Source organism: Pteropus vampyrus, unplaced genomic scaffold (assembly GCF_000151845.1).
Source record: "Pteropus vampyrus isolate Shadow unplaced genomic scaffold, Pvam_2.0 Scaffold272, whole genome shotgun sequence".
Lineage (NCBI taxonomy): Eukaryota > Metazoa > Chordata > Mammalia > Chiroptera > Pteropodidae > Pteropus > Pteropus vampyrus.
The window spans coordinates 1,246,836-1,254,512 of record NW_011889053.1 but is presented as its reverse complement, the minus strand read 5'-3'; the positions used below and the strand labels follow the sequence as shown (position 1 = coordinate 1,254,512).

The window sequence follows — 7,677 nt, the reverse complement described above, 5'->3', positions numbered from 1 at the left end:
GTGAGCCTCTTCTGGCTTATCCAGCATTTATGGCTTTTAGGGACACAGAGCTGTCAGGTAATAAAGGATCACCAGGGTGACAAATTACCAACTAAGACAACCAGAGTTACGGGCTCTGGGCACACCAGCAGCTCGTGAAGCCTAAGTGTCCCCTCCTCCTTTGTAGAAATAATGTTCATCTACGAAAACGGGTTTGGAGCTTTTCTTCGTTCCCTTTTTAAAGAAATAACAGGGTTATACATTTTCATACAAGTCAGCAACCACACTGAACAGGAGAGTGGGGCGGGGGCTTTTGCAAACGTGTTCGGTTCCCACCTGGTCAGCTCTGGCTTCATGATCATGAGCATGAGGCTCAGACCGAGCAGTCCAGTGGGCTAGAGGGGAGAGCCACAGGGACAGGAGGCCAAGCCTGGCGTCGCCTGCCAAGTTAGGGTTCTGGGCTCTGCCCCTGAAGAGTTTTAGCAGGAGACAACACCATGGGATCTGAGTAATCAGTAGTTTCTAGAACCTTCCTTACGTGCTCAGTGCACAATGGTGTCCTCACAGCAGACCTCAAGGAAGTTTTTCCCCTACGTTGCTTGCTGCATGCTAGACGCTCCATAAATCTGAAACAAACAACGACCAGGAACTGTGGCCCATATTTTGGCATACGCTGACTTCTAGGACCCAAAACACATAAACGGGAAATTTTTGTTTTCCTTTTACTTGTTCAGTAAAATATTGACCGGGGGGGCTACTTCTCACGCATCCCTGTCAGAAATGGGCCACTCGGCTCACTCCCGCTTGTGATAGCAGGAAACGTCCTTCTTCTTCAGCCTCCATTTACTGCCTCGAGATGGGGACCTTTGCCTCCGGGACTCAGATCCCTGTCCCACTCACTGGAGCCTTGGGTGTCAAGGACACTGAGTTGCCAAGGAAATTGAAGAGGCTTCCGCCCACGTCCTGCCTCCGATGGTGTTTCGGCCAGACCCGTCCTTTGGACTCACACTGCTCCTTCTGGCCCTTCCAGGGACGCCAAAGCCGTGGTGGTGACCGGCATGGAACTGAAGGACATGAGCGCGGAGCAGCTGGACGAGATCTTAACCAGCTACACGGAGATCGTTTTTGCCCGGACGTCGCCGCAGCAGAAGCTGATCATCGTGGAGGGCTGTCAGAGGCAGGTGGGTGGGCGGCGGTACCCTGAGGACCCTGGTCCCTGACTGTCTCGTGGGAACACATGGGGCTGACATTTGGATCCCAGGTCAGGGGGCGGTGCCTTCTCAGCCTCCTCCCGGGACGTTTGCTCATCCTTCCTGGCTACTTCACACTTCCGCCTCTCGGGGGCTGACCCTCTGCCCACCTGTGACCCCTCTGGAAGGGCCTCCTGACAGTGAGACATTGGGTGCTGTGGCAGCTGTGGGCGTGGAGATGTTAAAAATGGAAAATGGGAAACGAAATTGTAAATGTGAGGTATAGAACACATAGTTATTCCTTCATATTTGCAGAAGATTGGCTCCAGGAACCCTCACCCCACCCCAACCCCAAAATCCGTGGATGCTCAAGTCCCTTCCACAAGACGGAGTGGTGTTTGCATGTAACCTTTCCTTACCTGTACCCTACGTTTGCACGGAGGCCAGAGCCCACGTGTCACTTCATTTGCATGGAGTCAGCGTTGGTGCTCGACACGTGCGTGGCAAATTCGAGTTTCACTTTTGGAAGTTTCTGGACTTTTTCCCTAAAATAGTTTCAGTCTGCAGTTGGTCGAATCTGTGGCTGAGAAAGCTGTGGACGCGGGGGGCCCACGGCAGAAGGGGGACCACACACGTCGGTTTCAGGCGTTCGAACACGTCTCGTTTGGAGCTCCTTGCTCTGGCATCTGGGGCTCCCCATCTTCATCTCCTCCCAGAACCCAAACAGGGCCCTGTGTCTCTGTCCAGTTGTCCTTGTGTCCTGAAGACAAAATGGAGATGGCATCCTTGCCCACCCTGTGACCCAGTGGTCCTGCTCACTCCCATTGTCTGCCCCTGCTCCATGTCCCCACAGGATGCAGTTGTTGCTGTGACTGGAGATGGAGTGAATGACTCTCCAGCTCTCAAGAAGGCGGATATCGGGATCGCCATGGGAATAGCAGGTTCGGACGCCGCCAAAAACGCAGCCGACATGATCTTGCTAGATGACAACTTCGCGTCCATTGTCACTGGGGTGGAGGAAGGTGCGTGGTCTTCCTCCAAGGGCTCTTCCTGGGAGCTGGGGTCACCCTGGGGGCCAAAGGCCAGCCCTGCAAGGAGACACGCCCTCGCTTAGGTCGCCTGATCTTCGACAACCTGAAGAAGACCATCGCCTACACGCTGACCAAGAACATCGCGGAGCTGTGCCCCTTCCTGATCTACATCATCGCCGGCTTGCCCCTGCCCATTGGCACCATCACCATCTTGTTCATCGACCTGGGCACAGACATCGTAAGGAGCATGAAAGGGACCGGGGTCTGCTAGCTGCCCAGGTTGTGTGAGCCGTGGTGTCCCGTCCCAGGTCAAGGGCAGGGAGGTGGATTAAGTCAGCGCTTCTCAGACCCCCGACGGGACGGGGCCCGAAGTTCTGCGTTTCTAATGCGCTCTCGTGTGATGCCCATCCCCCCAGCCCCCCAAACACACGTCAGAGCAAAGGGCTAGGGACATGTGTCAGAGGTTAGGGAATTAAAAGCACTTCAAGGGTGAGTTCGCCAGGGCCCAGGGGCTGAGGTGACTCCCATGGCCACCCCTTGTCAAGTGTGAGGATCAGTGATCTAGAAGCCCCTCACTTCAATGCAGTAGAAGCCGCAGTTACAAAGCCTCAGTTTAGGTGACGTCACTGTAGGTCGTCACCGTCACATTTACAGTGATGTCACCTACACCCTCCTCTTTGTTAGCCTGCAGCCCTGTCAGACAGCTTCATGCACGGGCTAAAGCGGGGAGGGCTACAAGGAGCAGTCCGAAGTCACAGTGAGGAGACTGGCCCTGCCAACTGCCACCTTGTCCCTCTCTTCCTTGCACAGCAGCCAGGTGACCTCCACGCTGCAGGGGGGCTGGAGACAGCTTCACCTGGGAGGGAAACTGAGGTCCCAAAGTTCACGGTCGGGGCACATCCAGTCCCTTTACGCCCATTTTTCTCCACTGCGGTGGTTCTTGCACTGTGGTCCAGGCGTCACCTGGGCACTTGTTAGAAATGCAGAGTCTCGGGCCAGCACGGACCTTGAGAGTCGGAGAGTCTGAGGGACCCCGCGATCTGTCTCTTAACAGGCCCTCTAGGTGGGAGGACCTGCGAGAGAGCCACTGTGATCTGGCGTGTGCCAAGACGGGGTGGGTAGAGGGCATCACCCCAGAGGGGCGAAGGGACTTACCACCTGCACCATGCAGAGCTGACGGCACACGCTGAGGGAAGGCACGTTGATTTTTTTTTTTTTAGGCAAAGCAACCCTTGGTTGACCTCACAGATTGCAAAGACCTTGTCGGCTTACAATCCCTTACATTTTTATTGTTTACTCCTACAGCACCTGGTCTTCCTAGGTGGTCTCCCATCCAAGTACTAACCAGGCCCGACCCTGCTTAGCTTCTGAGATCAGACGGGATTGGGCACGTTCAGGGTGGCATGGCCATAGACCAAGCATGTTGATTTTTAAAGCCAGCTGTTGTCAAATTCTCTGTGGACAACGCACCCCTCTGGTCTGCTCTCTGGCTGGACCATTCCAGGACCCACTGCTACCCTCCACCGCCCTGTCCCCCTGCCCCAGGCCTCTGCTGTCGCCCTGTGGGTGGGGCATGATGTTTCAGGGGTGGCTTCACAGGCTCTCTCCCTGCAGGTCCCTTCTATCGCCTTGGCTTACGAGAAAGCCGAAAGTGACATCATGAACAGGAAGCCTCGCCACAAAAAGCGGGACCGGCTGGTGAACAAGCAGCTCGCCGTGTACTCTTACCTGCACATCGGTACGATGACGATGACGGTGTCTCCCTGCCGTCACCCGTCAGGAGCTGGGTCTCTCTCCTCAGGTGGGGCTGGGGCGGGAGGAGGAGCCCCGAGGAGAGCGGGACAGGGCAGTTCTGCCGCTTTCTCTCCCAGGCCTCATGCAGGCCCTGGGGGCCTTCCTCGTGTACTTCACCGTGTATGCCCAGGAGGGCTTCACACCCACCACTCTGCTGAACCTCCGCGTGGCATGGGAGGAGGACTTTGTGAACGACCTGGAAGACAGCTACGGACAAGAGTGGGTAAGGACGGGCTCTGTCACTGCCCTGCCCAGGCTGACCCAGAGGCTTTGTTTCCCTGGACAGCTTTAATGACACAAAGAAAGGGAAAGCTTTCAAAGTGAACAGAGCTTGTGGGCCCCTGGGTGACACTGGCTTGGCCCAGAGGTCACTTCTTAGGGACGAGTAACCAGTCCAGCAATGCCCACAGTGGGGGCCCGGTCAATTAAGCTCGCATCTTCTCCTGCTCATCTGGTTAAAACACAAAAACAAAAAATAGCATTTCTTTCCAAACACAGGGAGGCGATGCTCTCTCAGTCCCGGGGAGGTGGGGAAAGAGTAGAGCTTCTCAGAACTGCGTGGACCTCTCCCCAAAGTTCCCCACCCCGACCCCTGGTCTCACCGTCTCCTCTTTGTCCACTAACAGACGCGTTACCAGAGGCAATACCTAGAATGGACGGGCTACACGGCTTTCTTCGTTGGCATCATGGTCCAGCAAATAGCAGACCTGATCATCAGGAAAACCCGCAGAAACTCCATCTTCCAGCAGGGTCTCTTCAGGTAGTGCCCGCGGCCCACCCCGTGGGTCCACCGGGAGCTCCGCCGCCCCAGGAAGGGCCCCGCTGGGCACTGGGCGTGCCTTCCTGGCTCTCGGGAATGCAGAATCTTTATGCTTTGTGTTTCTTGTAGAAATAAAGTCATCTGGGTGGGGATTGCCTCACAGATCATCGTTGCCCTCATCCTGTCCTATGGCCTCGGAAGTGTGACAGCCCTGAAATTCACCATGCTCCGGTGAGTTCCTTCAACAGTGCTGGCAGGGGAAGAGAAGGGCCAGCCCAGCTCCGGGCTGTCACAGCCCAAATAAACATCAGGACCCCAGGGGGGATAAAACCAAACACGCCAGAGGCTTTGACCTGCTGGTTTTCCCAGAAAATGGGTTCCCACACCTCCTCGTCCCATCTCTGCTCTCACCCAGAAGGCCGCCTCAGAGCCAAGGCTGCTTCTAGCGGCCACAGGCCGGGTTAAGCCAGAAGCTCCTGGCTTTGGGTTGAGTGACCCAGAGGAACAGTTGGCCTTTCCAGTGAGGCAGGGAAAGGGACAAGGGACAGGTCCTCTGCCCCTGGCGGGGTGCTGGGCCCCAGCTCGGATGCGTGGGCTCACCCCGCCTTCTGCCTCCAGGCCTCAGTACTGGTTCGTGGCTGTGCCCCACGCCATTCTCATCTGGGTGTACGACGAGGGGAGGAAGCTCTTCATCAGACTCTACCCCGGAAGTAAGTGGCGGGGTGACCTCCGTGACTCTGCTCGTCCCCTCCAACAGGCTGTCTGTCCTTTTCTAACCTCCCGTTTCTGCCTCTGCAGGCTGGTGGGATAAGAACATGTACTATTAAGACCACCTTGGTCCCCAGGCCTCCTGCCTGCATACTGCAGACGGTTCTTCTATCTGCTGGCCGCTAACTGCGACATCGCTGCAGTGGGGGACAGCGTCAGGACACACACGGGAGAAGCAGAAAACCGTGTGAAAGACATTCCGGGATGTTTTGTGCTTTAAAGCAGAGGTTCAACTGTTTATATAGAATTTTCATCTCTATATCCATCTCCTTATTTAAAAAGAGGTGACTTTCAAGGTAGTGGTCTAGGGAAGAGTGACGTGTTCGTGTGTATGTGAAGCTCACTCGCGTGACGTGGTCTCGGGTGAGCCGGACACCTGCTGGGGTCTCCCTGCTCCATAAGCTCCACACAGGATAGCCCGGCCCTTCGTTCCACTCTGTTGAAAGTCCAACGATCTCCCAAAGATTTTCATGAATTCCCAGAGAACTTAAATTTTTATAGTTACCTTGCTCCAAAAAGGCCGGTTCGGCTGAAGGTTTGCAGGAGACAGAGGTGCTGATGGTGGGTTTACATGAACAACCTCAGTGTTGACTCCGAGACATCCTTCCTAACGGTCCTCAGCTACCTGGCTGCACGCCCCGCCCCCCCACCCGTCCTTCCTGTCCCCATTCCCTCCGACGCCGCCCCCCACCCCGACCACCAGCTCCTCCAAAACGGAGCTGCAGGTCCATCTTGCCCTTACCTGCTCCGACGTGCTCCTGACACAAAGGCTTTCCGTATCCTGGGACGCAACCTCAGTAGAAATCGTTGTGGCTTCGAACGGTCGCGTTTCTTTCTTGTGAAACAATCGCAAAGCGCCCTCCGGCACTCACTTCATGTCCATCACGTCTCCTGCCTTAACTTACGTGTACCCGTGTGTGACACAGCCGTGTCGACAGCCCCAGAGAGGGCTCATTTTTAAGTAAAAGGTGTTTCATAAAACCAGGTCTCCTTGTGGTGTTCTAATTGATTTGAGCTTTTCTAGGATGTAGAGCATAGGACACACACACACACACACACACACACACACACACACATGCACACACAAATGAGAGGCGATTTCAATTTTTTGGTTTCTTCCAGTCATTTTTGCTTTTCTGTGGAAGGTCTGAAAATCCAGGGCTCTCCTTCCAGAGTCCTCCCTCAGTAGCATCCCCGCCCAGCACGCGGGGTCTCCGATGGGCCCTCGTTTTTGAGTCAGGTTTCGGCGGGAGGATACAGCTCTCAGCAGCAGCACGTCACAGAAGCTGGTGTCCACAGCCTCCCCATCAACGGCACACCCGGCACAAACCGACCGGACAGAGCCTGCCGATGATAGTCGGTTAACCGTTCCCCATCTAGCGGCCTCTGCCCCATCACCCCCCCTCCACTGTCCATTGACACAAGGACGTTCCGCTGCTGGTGGGTCTAGGTCGTACCTCTGAAAAGGACAAGGCAGACTTAGAGCCATGGTTCTGGACCAGCTTCTCAGGGTCGCATTGAGAAGTCGGGGGCCAGCGCCATAAATTGATGTAAATAGTTGAGAATGTGCCACGTGAATGATACGTGTATATTTAAGTTTAAATGATAGTGCTGTCCTCCAGGTTTTTAACCTCTATTTCCAGCCACAATTATCACACAATTATCCCTGGGCTAATCTCAGATCAGTAGCTCGGTGAGCCGGAAACCCTTCTGGGCAGCATCAGAAGGGCCTCTCATTCCAGTCTTGCCAAGGCAGCCAATGTTCTCTAAACTTCAACTAGGACTGACCTGTCCCCACTTTGTCCTGCCAGCCTGTCTGAGCACTCCTGGCCATGACGAGGGTGGAGGAAGAGGAGGCTGTAAACCCCACACAAAGCTGCAAGGGTTTCACTCGGCAGGGTTAGGCTTGGGAGGAGTTGAATTTGAGATGGAAGTCTCTTGCCAGCAGGAGCCCCGTCTGTAGGAACTTTTGTACTGTGCATACCTGTTCTTGCAGAAAGCTGAAAATGGACAAATGATGAATTTAAGAGATCCCAGAAATGAGACTGGCATATTAAGTCACTTTATTAGGTTCTGGCCAGGAAAAGGCAATACAATCCCACATCAGAGGAGTGTCTGTGTGTGTGTGTGTGTGTGTGTGTGTGTGTGTGTGTGT

At 54.9% G+C, this 7,677-nt stretch overlaps 1 pseudogene; it reads right to left on the bottom strand.

Moving 5' to 3' along the window:
• Nucleotides 1-3,496: 3,496 nt before the first annotated feature.
• Nucleotides 3,497-3,615, bottom strand: LOC111729642 (annotated as a pseudogene).
• Nucleotides 3,616-7,677: the final 4,062 nt, after the last annotated feature.